The sequence below is a fragment of the Pelecanus crispus genome, chromosome 2, assembly GCF_030463565.1.
Source record: "Pelecanus crispus isolate bPelCri1 chromosome 2, bPelCri1.pri, whole genome shotgun sequence".
NCBI classification, from domain to species: Eukaryota; Metazoa; Chordata; class Aves; order Pelecaniformes; family Pelecanidae; genus Pelecanus; species Pelecanus crispus.
The window spans coordinates 47,895,965-47,907,782 of NC_134644.1; the positions used below are offsets into that span (position 1 = coordinate 47,895,965).

At 40.7% G+C, this 11,818-nt stretch overlaps 1 protein-coding gene across 2 annotated transcripts in view; it reads right to left on the reverse strand.

Moving 5' to 3' along the window:
- Positions 1-11,544, reverse strand: part of SNRK (SNF related kinase) — a 45,285-nt gene extending 33,741 nt beyond the window's left edge. Inside the window, exons 1-2 of one of the 2 annotated variants that reach the window (XM_075705186.1) lie at positions 11,528-11,544; positions 224-322 (exon numbers count right to left, since the gene is read on the reverse strand). The gene's annotated coding sequence lies outside the window, so the exon portion shown is untranslated. Of the gene's footprint in view, positions 1-223; positions 323-10,826; positions 10,978-11,527 lie in introns of those variants that run through there. The other variant, XM_075705184.1, reaches the window with a different exon arrangement.
- Positions 11,545-11,818: the final 274 nt, after the last annotated feature.

Consider the following 11,818-nt stretch of genomic DNA (forward strand, 5'->3'; position numbering starts at 1 on the left):
TTCAAAACTGAACTTCAAAAAGAAAATCTTTGAAATGAAAGCTGGCAAACAAACAGCCCCTTACATTAGTTATTCTCAAGTCAAAATGTAAGCATTAGATTAAAAGCATTCCATGCTAAACAAGTTATTTCACAGGCAGTGAAACTAATGAACTTGGTTTCATATGGATTCAATTACAAGGTTGGGGGTCCTATGAGGATTCTCTGATGTTTAACAAGCTCACCTTACTGCTTCTCTCAGCTGGAGCCATGGTATAACCTCTTCTCTGTCCAGCTGTCTAGCTTCACAAAGTCCATGGGAATTCAGTCTGAGACCTCCACCCCTGTAAAATTCGAATGAAATCAATCAAATTCTGAGACCTCATAACTTAGACAAGGAACAGGGTAAGTGTAACAATCATATAAACATTGGGGTTTGGGTTTTTGTTTTTCTTTAAAGGTAATCAAGCTTTAAAAAACTTCATTGGGTTTCGTGTTACTGTACCTTTTCATTCTGCTACTAAGCACTGTGCTTCAGATGCTCCTCCAAAAACTACTCCACTTCACTATAAGGTGCCATAATTTCAAAACTGGGGTTGGCATATCTGCTTCCCAACGTGTCCCATACTGCTCACCTTACCAAGTTTCCCCTACCACTCCCAATTAACCATGTAATACCATCCCATCCTTATTCCAGAAAATACAAAACTAGATTAGAGCATGCTACATTAAGCCAAATGCCCATGTCAAACAGTCTCCTACCTGCTAAGTAACCATTAGAGGATGCACAGGGAAGAACATAGTACAATGGCAAACATAATAAATAATGAAACTCTCCTTATCTTTAAGAGATTCAAAAACTTCTTTACATCAGAGTGCAGTGACTTTTTGTTTAATAATGCTTGACAGATTCCACCCCACCCCTCCCTGTGAAACTGGGCAGATGCTTTATTTAAGCATGTGCATTTTTAGCATCAAGAACGTCCTGCAACAAGGCATTTAATAGCTTAACTATGTGCTGTGAGAAAAACCACTTCCTCTTGTTTGTTTTTCATCTTCTGATAATTTGTGCATCTTCTTATTCACCGTCTGTTCCAAAACAAGAACTATCATACCCGTATTTACCTTGCCTCAAGCAACTCACAGTTTTAGCTTCCTCCCTTCCTAGCTTCAGTTCAATCTTGTTCCAAGTCCTAGTCTGTCACTCCTTCTACAGAGGTTATTCCACAGGCTTTAGCATTCTTCTCACCTTTCGCTACACATTTTCTGGTTTGTTCTAGACTACTTTCTTAGGCCAATTTGGTTGGGGGTTTGGTTTTTTTTTTTTTTGGACTACTACTGAGCACTGACATAATGTTTTCATGTAATGCTTTATTATAGTTGTATAATGTTCCATCATACTGACCTAACTCCCAAAATGCAGGCTAATGAAAAATAGCCCATGTACACACATAAACCACCTAACCTGTATGAAGCAATAAGGGAGGTATTAATCAACTGTGCCCCATACCGTTGTGCGAGTCCAGAGTCTCAATCCTAAAAGATTAAAAAAACCACCCCACACAAACATGCTTTATAGAACTGCTATTTCCACAGCACCCTAATGAGACTCTTCACTGCTTATAAAGAAAATTTAAAAAGAGCACACAAACTTAAAGACAACTCTTTAACTGCCACTAGAACATCACCCCTCCTTACGAATCTGTTTTACCCATAATGCATCCTATAGTCAATACCTTAAGCTAAACTACTTAACAGTTTTAGAATCCTTAAATTTAAAAAAACCCTTATGTCAAAAAAAAAACCCCACACCCACACAGACAGCCATTCCCTATGCAATTGAAGTTACCAACACCACAAACTCCAGTGCTCAAGTTTTTATAGACTATTTCTTTCTTGAATGTTAAATCAAACCTCAAGATTTACATCTCTATTCATACAAATTCATCACATCCTACAAATCTGGCCCAGATCATGAAACACCTTTACTCTCTGAGGAGGAGATGCGGCTTTAAAGGATATTTTTCTGTTAAGTCTTGGATTCAAAAACAACACCTGCACACAAGACAGAGGTTTAAGTGCATGGCAAAACCAAAGTTTTGTTACTGGAAGAGGTAAGGAAGATGGAGGTAAAAAGGCCTCAGTCAATTTTTACTTAGCTTTTCTTTATTAAATTCAAGAAGGTCCCATGCCTGGCAGAGCAAAAGGGAGAGAGCAAACCCAGCGAGATGTAACAGAATGTAACTTGTCTGAATTTAAGTAACTACAACACTCAGCAGTAAGGAAAGATTTATACACAATTATTTTGTTCACTTGGCACATTCTCAACCATCTTTGTACAAACTCAGCAAGTGATTTATCTCTAAATGACAGAATACACATAAACATCAACCTATCAACAAAATTCCAGCAAAAATCAGTTATGCTTAAGCCACAGATAAATACATCACACAGTAATCAATAGGATAAAAGCTTACAGAATGGAAGATAAACTACACTTACTAATGTTGCAGCCCCATTAGCTGAAATAAAATTAATGCAGATTCATTAACAGTTTAACAAAGTCTCCACAATAACTGACCAACTAACTTTTCATTCTGTGGTTTTAAAAGAAATCTCCAGAGATGCAGCTCCCACAGCTAAACACAAGGGTCTTAGACGCACACACGTTTTGAAGTCAACACGCCAAAATTAAGAATTGTTAAGTAGTAGCAAAGGGATGCAAAACTGTCATAGTGCATATAGATACAAACCTTGATTACAATTTAAATATGCTACCTAAAGGATCACAGTTGCTATACCAATACTTTTCAGAGAAGTGGTTTCTTTTTCTCAGTTTCTCTCTAGAGTAAGAAAGCAGAATTTTGAAAGCACTAAAGGACCAACTAAGAGTGCAGTTTCACAAGGTACCAGCTTTTGAGCTGAAGCCTCTTTGTGACCCTTTCTTTGCAGTTGTCTCCCTAGTTACATCAGTAAAACTTTGGGGACTAACTATAAATAGAATCATCCAAAACTTCCAGATTTCACACCTCTACTACCATCACACTCCAAAACAGGGTTAGTTCTAATGACACATCATTTCAGTGATCCAGTTTACAATGTGACCTCTTGAACATTTTTACCAAATGAAGGAGCTGCAAACTGCAGCATACGACAATCAAAATTTCAACCAGCCATACTTTGCCAGCAAGCCAAACTACAGCCTGACCAAAAACAATTAAGGGACAGTTATATCACAGAAAATAGTCACCTGTCTTTCTTTTAATTCACATTACCTCAAGTCCTTTATAAGTTCATTTTTCAGCATCAGAAAGTTTGGGTTTTCTGGTAGGCGAGCTTACTAACCATTAGCAGCATTTAATCCATGTGGCTAATTATGGTTTTAAAAATGCAGTCTTCCCTAACTATACCAGAAATCAGCTACTCCCCCGATACTCATTTTATGCAATGTAGACATTTACCAGTAAATAGATTCAGAACAGATCCTTGCTTCCATAGAAGCTCATATATCCTATCCCACAAAATACTGCAAACAGTCTCTGTAATGGAGATCTGCAGAAGCCGTTTTGTAACATCACATGCATCCTATTAAGAGGCTTAACAACAGTACTGTGATTCAACCATCTCTAAAACATGGATGAATAGATCTCTAATAGATCTGTTTAGAAAAACAGCATGTTTCAGAGACACTAGTTTTTCTTTAAGCAATTCATCCGGTCCAGAAAGTTTCATTAGATTATATATTACATGTAAGAACAGCCTAATTCATCTTACCTTAATGTCTGTACCAGCTTCTTACTTTGGAAAATGAAGATTCAAGGTCCCATTTCAACAAAATGTTATAATACTATCAATGCAAAAACTTCCCTTCATTATCAGGCTAACAGACATAAAAGCTGAAGTAATCTTCACTGAGGCTCATCCGGCCACAGACAGCTAACCATTCCTGCCTCCCTTCACGATAAATGGAGATTCAGTCAACACAGATAAGAGTCTATGATAAAACAAATTGCACCCTAAAGCAGATAGCTAAATAGATCAAATGAATCATTTCTTAAAAGCACACATTTTCATTTTCTGTAATAGGAGTTCAGGATGACTAGTTCAGCGGATGTACATATTATATACATCCACAAGACAGATTAAGTAAGTTTCACCCTGCTTCTCCTTTTGCTCTCTTTTGTCTCAGATGAATAACAACATCTATACCAATTATTTACTTACTACATAATTATATGTTGAGACTTATGTTGCTATTCTTCCTAGGAACAGCAAACCAAAATTTGACATAAACTGATCAGAGAGATCCAGAAGCAATTTTTTTTACTCTGAAAGCAATTTGTACAAATCATCAGGATCCGAGAGCAAACTGAAGGAAATACCCAACTCAGTATACAAACTGCAAGTATAATTTTTCACTTTTTTTCCAATATTTCCTATAAATTTTTATCTGCTACCCTACTCTAAGATACCTTTACAGCCTAATCCATGAGCCTTTAGAAACAGTCTATCTTTGTTACTGTATGAGCCACTACTTACATGTGATGATGTTACACCTTCACCAGTGTGTCCATCTACCATCCCGGAGAGGGCTTTTGATCGCCTTTCCTTTTATATAAGGGAGAGCCAACATGCTAGAAACAGGTACTAAGTGTTGCAAGAGTGAAGCGTGAAGAACATACACACTTAATGCATACCACATGCTCTGAAAACTAGTCATGACTCAATTCCTCCAGAGTATTTGAAACTTTTTAAGCTTCATACTACCCAACATTCCTTGACTATTCAAGACACAGTATTGGACTTAAGATCCCAAGAACCTGTGTTCTCCTTTTGTTTCCACTCACAGAGGTGTCACAGTCCAGCAAAGCCCTTCCTCCCCCACCTTCCTGTGACCTAAGCCTTCACAACTACCATTCAAAGGTACTCAAAACAAACGACAGCAATCTATACCTCCCCTACAGCCAAACACTTTGCAGATGCAGCATTCTTGGAAGGGGCATGACACACAGGGGCAGCGGTGTTACAACTCAGCCCTTATATACACAATGCTATCTAATGCTTTATTTCCCACTTTGCATGACTGCACCACAGCATACATGTGTATCTTCCCCTTCACTGATGACAAACCCCATAAACTCTCCAGCTCCTGACAAGTTCCACAATAAAACACTACAGTAGATTTTTCAAGGTGTACATGCACTTCTTTTATTTTCATATTAGGCCTCATTATCATCTCCAACAGCATCAGCATCCACCTCATACTACATTACTAAAATGTCAAGATGTACCAGCAAATCTCTCTACCATTCGTCATGGCTACACCTAAATTGAAGAAGGTAACAGTTATCAAGCAGTTCTATGTTCCAAACATAAAAAGAAGAATTAACCTGCACAATTTAATGGTATTCCCTAGCTTTAAATAGTCTTCAGAATTTTGCTCTGAAAAGATATGAGAACTGTCAATTGCTGACAAAGTTTGGGAAGCCTGTAGTGAAACATTAGTGTTTCATTATTTCAGAATGTATTACAGACATCAGAGCTACTGATGCCTAGCCTTAACTCTTCTTAGAATCCAGAAATAAAAGCAAAATGCGAACAAGAATGCTTCAACTCTAAGGTCCATTATTCAGTGAACGGTCAGTAGCAGAAATACTTGGCAGGCCAAATTTAATAGAACATTGTTCCTGGACCTATAAACAAAAGGTTGGGGGAGGGTAGCATTATAGATTTGAGAAGAAATAAAAGTTACTAACATTATTTTGTAACAGAAAATTATGAGAGCCTGCATGACCTGAAATCTAAGAGCAAGACTTTGAGGCAGCTCTGATGTACAAGAACAATTAAACTTGAAAAACATCATGCACGATTCAGAAATAAATGTATTCTTTATTTGACAATATCCTTAGACAAGAAATTCCCAAACTTTTAGACCTACAGATTTCTGTCTACCATCCTATTTTCTTGAAGATTAGTACAGTCACATCAAGCATGGAAAACTTAAGCTTTCTTCTTTCACACAGGTTTGCAAAGCTGTGGTAAGATGTTTGCAGACCACTAGTAAAGAACAAACTAAAATTTGATAACTGTGTTGTAGAAACCCCACTATACAGTTGACATCTTTGTGAAAATCATCTTCAATACAGGCAAGTGAAAAAAAGCCACTGGATCTGAATTGGTCCTTCAAGGCCCCCCACTTTAAGAGTTGAGAACAGGTATTTCCTTTTTCTTTCACAAGAAGTAGGTGAGTGAGGAAAAAAATACAGACAACACTGAAGTAGGTATATATTGCAAAGCTATAGCAAGATAGTAGTAGCAATAGTAAGATTACGATTAGAGGGTAGACGCCGAAGCTGTTAAGATGACAGATGTGCTAAGAGTGACCAAGCTATGATCCATTGACAAACCCATGATTAGTAGTCACTGCCATCGGTTCCAACTGCCTCTAGTTGTGAAATGTGTTAAAAGCCCAAGATACTTTCATAACCATGCTGACAATCACTGTAGTTCACAAGGCACTTTCCATTTCTAACAGGAGGTATTACACAAGACAAATGCAATCTGCCCTATGGATTTGAGAACTCGGCAATAGCTTTACACCATTTAAAGTCCTCACACCAGCCACAGCTCTGAAAGCAATTAATTTCATATTGTCTCTGTTCTCCTCTTGTGCCTACTCTCAAAGTCCCTAAACAAGTAAAAAAAAAAATACAAACAGACACCACCACCCTGTTGACATATCACATGCTTCAACAATACACTACTTAAGATCTAAAGCTGCTCTTAAAAGTATTATTGCAGAGGGAGGGAAGAATACCAGACCTTCCCAAATGGCTGTGTCCCCTAAATTATCTTCTGCAAAGTAGTATGTGCTAACATCTTTTAAAAAGGACTTGCTCCAAATTTTATGATATCTGCTAGTACTTTCTTTTTGCATCTGTAAAATCAGTTACAAAACTTTGTTCAGACCCTGTGATGTCATGATATATATAAAAAAATTACTTTCAATTGAAATTATCATGTTTTGCAGTTCCCACTGAAAGAAAAATTTCTCCTCAGCTACAGGAAATTAACATGGGTATCTTAGTTACAGACATTCATAAACCTAACCAATCAAGATCTGGTATCAAAGTAGTCTGAAGATCACAGAAACCAAGAAGCTTTTCAGTCAACCATCTTATAAGCAAGAGAGATAACTCATGGTAGTTGGAATCCCTAGCCCAAAACTATACTTTCCCACGCTTGATAAGCAGCATCCAAGTAGCTCCTCAAAGGCTTTAATATTCTGAATTTCATCACATTTTCTTCTCTTTTTTTCTCAAAATAACATGAAACTGATGAAGAAATACTTTGCATATCAGACAGAAGTCATATTATTGTGAGTCATGATGGTATCACTATCTTTTAGACAGGACACTACGTCTTTGTTTCCAGAAAACCTACCGCAGGAACTTTGCAGAAAACAGACAACTCAGATTTCTATTCCACCAATCTGGACTCTTTAAGAGGAATTGCTTCATCTACTCCATGGTCATGAATTCTCAGAATTGTTTCACCTTCTTCAATCATCTCTTTATTAAGATTACCACATAATTTTCTCATGCCAGACAGCGTAGAAAAGATAACTGACAGGAGTGCTAAACATTCCACCATTAATCAATGAACACTTCAGTGTGTCTTAAGATTTTAATAAGTTACCACTGTTGTAACACCTAACATCATCTTTGTTGTGTAAATTCAGAATCACAAACATGACTTTTATTCTGTATCAAGGGAGGTGAAAGCATCAAATGCTAGCTCAAATATGAGTATTCAGATGCGAATATGTGCATGCATTGTTAGTACCTATTAAAAGCAGTAATAATTTCTATTAAATTTCTTAAGAATGATCTCTAAGCTCAAATTTCAGATAGCTTCATTTGTTTAGCAATCTCTCCGATAGTCAATTCAAGCACTTACATTTTATGTCAAGTTGCCTCCGAGATACTGACATTTCCCATCTAGGACAGAAACTACTTAAACCTTAAGAAACAGCACCTACCCCAACCTGCAGTTACTCATTTTCAATACTTTATCCTCATTTATAGCATCCTAAATTAGCTAGGAACCAGCAGACACCTGAAATTCATGATGCTTCAACATGAACTAAAATTATAAAAGTCTAGGCTATCTTCTTATCTCTCAAGTAAAGTTGGTTTAAGTCCAGTCAGTAACTAGATATGAGACTGCTGCAGCAAACACTTAATGATATATGAAGAGTGAAAAACAGCCTGTCAAATTCAGTGCAACATTCATGCCCCAACACTGTTGCAGAAGATCACTGTATGACAGATTCAGCTTTTCAGAATGCGAACATGCTCTGGTTTATACTTCACAAGTGTAAAAACTACACAGCACTTTTTCCTCATTAAGTTCTTAACATCGGTGACTTAATCAACTTACGTGTACCAGAACTCTGCCAGGGTAAGTTATCCTAGAATTGTAAGTGAACATACAGTTTTTCAAATCCTCTTAAGCTCTTATATAATACTGTTATGTGTATTAAAACAACAGCTACTTTACATTATTACAGAAGCTGTAGCATTCCAGTGAAGTGCTTGAAAGTAGTGTGACAAGAAGATGCACAGAACCTCATAGGTTACTAAAGTTAAGAGCTTATGCAATTTAATATTAGCATATTCATCATAAACTGCAGTTCAGCCCTATATACAAAAGGTAGTGGCCCTGGTCTTAACCATGTTTCATCGGTTTCTTATTTTAAGACATAATTGGAAAACACTATTAAGAAGGAATGGACAGAAGTTCATCAAGAAGTTTTACAGCTACAGCATTTCAGTGGAATTCTGAAAGCAGACAAAAATCCAAGAAAAGTGCATTATTTCGTAAGACACACATACTGAGGGAAAAAAAAAAAAGCTAGCTATACCAGGACACCGTGCCCTTGAAAGCAAGGCAGGCAAAGCAAGACAAAGGCACCAGTTTGGCATTACAGTTGCTAGTGGGATAAAAAGGACAATGATACACTGAAGGTGTAGACTGCAAAAGAATTATTCAAATATGATATCGAAGGCAGGGAGTTAGAGCCTTAGAAGAGATCAGGTTGGTCAGAACACTGCACAAGGAAGATGACTACTGCAAGTAGAAGAATATCTGCAGTAGCATCTTAACATGCTATTTGTTTAAAATAATCAGAAAGCAGACTACGTATCCACAGTGCAACCACCCACAACACATGGGAATATCAGTTCTCATAGCAAGATGATTTGAGGAACAGCAGTAACCTGTACAGAAATGTAAGTATCCAAAACTCAGTCTGTACTTTCTTGCTTCTCAGTTGTGTAAAAAGGAAAAAACAAAAGAAGTTTATCACTAAGTCCACTAAGATGCCATCTTCCCCTTTCCCTGTTTTTGTTGGAAGCCTCAGGTGTGGATCACAGAGGTTCTCTTAAAACAGTGAGATGAATGTGCTGTCTTAGATGATACCTTGCCTACCAGGTAATACTCCAGCATTCAGGTTAGCTTCTTTTCCCAACCACTTGAAAAATCATGCCATGATTCTACCCCTTTTCTAAGCATTTAGAATATTCAGGAAAAATATGAGACAAGACTTGGACCTTCTCCTCCTTAACTTTTGTTGTTAAGTCCTCAAATCTGGATGTTTTCATGCACTAGAAGTAAAAGGGGCAGATATTAGTCTATTTAAAGTTAACATTTCAACATGTTCCACAAAGTAAAATTTGACTGCATTAAATAGCAATGACTGTTAGCTCTTGTAAGTTTGTTTCAGAGTCCTTATTTCTAAGGATCAGCAATAGTACAAAAATAACCAGCAGTCAAATTCCTACTTTTTGTGATATACTTATAGCTATCGAACCCCCCCACCATTCATTAACCCAGTTCCTAATGGAGCATGCCTTGCAAGAACTGCTAAATTCTAACATAATAAACATTTGCTTGTAAACACTTCTATATAGATTTCATTTTGCTGAGTTTCATTAAACTGGTCCTTCCCGAGAGCCTGAAGATCTAAATATATCCATAATAAACAACTCCAAAAAGCATCCTATATGACTAACTAGTGACTGCACTACAGAGGGCAGGCGTAAGCAGATTTGCATGCAATTCATTCATGCTAGATGGCTGTAAATCATACAAAACACTTCATCTGCTCCAGGAACTGCAATGGTACCACTGAAGAAACCACTTCTTTGCATATCTACTCTTAGCAAGCTCTTGAAAGCAAGATGATCAGTAGGAAACTATCTATGCATAAGCAAAAACCTAAAGCTTTTTATATGCCTATATCCCATATAAAGCTTTCTCCTTCACAGGTATTCTAGCATCCCTTACCAATAAAAATATCCAATCTGAAAAATAGGTCACATTTGTCACCAACCATCCTCTGGCCAATATAGGCTTTTTCCCTAGCGGATGTTCTCCAATGCTTTACTCAGTCTACTCATTAAAAAAAAAAACCAACCCAACCACCACCACCAAAACCAACCACGCATCTGTCCTTCAGCTATTACCAAGACTGTACGTCAACCACAAACATCTTTAAAAGTCGTCTTCCCTAAATTTAACTAGTGGAGTACCATCTGGGTGCCAAAACCCACCCAGCGAAAAGCAGAGACACCTCTCTCCAGGACTTAACTACTTATCCGACCGATTTCGATAGTAATCTAAAGGCAGTAAATCCAATGCAGTAAGTGTATTGACAGAAGCAATACATGTATTGACAAAGAACACGGGCTACTCGTGCTTTCAGCCTCTGTCAGGGGCATGCTCCAGCTCTGCGAGCAGAAAAGACGCCAGCTTGCATTTTGAGCAAACCTGTTGGCTACGCACCTGGTTCCGAGGGGTAAGATGCACCGTCATTCCCCCAAAACGCACCCGCGACCGGACCGACTGGCTAACCAGAGGGCTTTCGCCTCGCTTGTTTATCTTTTCTCCAAGCGACAGAGAAGACGAGGCGGAGCAGGGGCCAACTCGCCGCTACTTTTCCCGCGGCGACCCCACGCTGCTCCGGGGCGGACGGCGGGGGCACGGACACGAGCGGGCACAGACTCGCGCGGGGTCAGATGTCAGCCGCGCGGCGGGGAGCCGGTCACACGCACGCCTCCCCACGCGCGCTGCTACCGCGGGGACGCGTCGCACGGACGCCGCCTCGCAGGGGGAGAGGGCTCGCGTGGGGCGCGCCGGGCTCTGCCGCGCCAGGGGGGGCACGGGAGGCCCCCGCCGAGAGCCCGCCGTCCCCGCACTAACACCCGCTTCTCCCCGCCCCGCCCCCCCAAATCCCTCTTCTCAAGCCCCGGGCGGCACCCACACACCGACCTTCGGCGGCCGGGAAACGTGCCCCCCACCGCCGCCGCCTGGGCCGAGGCCGCCACTGGGCCGGCCGGGAAGAGCTCGGCGGGCGAGGCCGGCTCCGGGAGAAACGGAAAGGCGAAGGGAGGGAAGGAAGAGAACCCACCACACCCCACCGGGCCGGCCCCGTCCTCGCCGGCCCAGCCCAAGCTGAACCCGGCCCAACCCCACCGGCAACTTACCGCCTGCAGCAGCGGCGGCGGCGGCTTCTCCTCGGGCCGCCGCGCCCCGCGCCGCCCCCTGCATGGGCAGCAGGCGCCGCGACTGCCCTCGGGAGCGGCGGCGGGGACGGGGAGCGCGGCGGGAGGGGAGGGAAAGGGTCGAAGACGCCAGCGGCAGCAGCGGGGAACCTGGGCTGGGCCGCGGGGGCTCGGGGGCGGCGGACTGCGGCGACTCCTGCCCCACAGCGGGCGGGCTGGCTGGCCGGCCGGCCTGCGCTCCGCCGGGCCCTGCCGCTGCGGCGACTCCGAGAC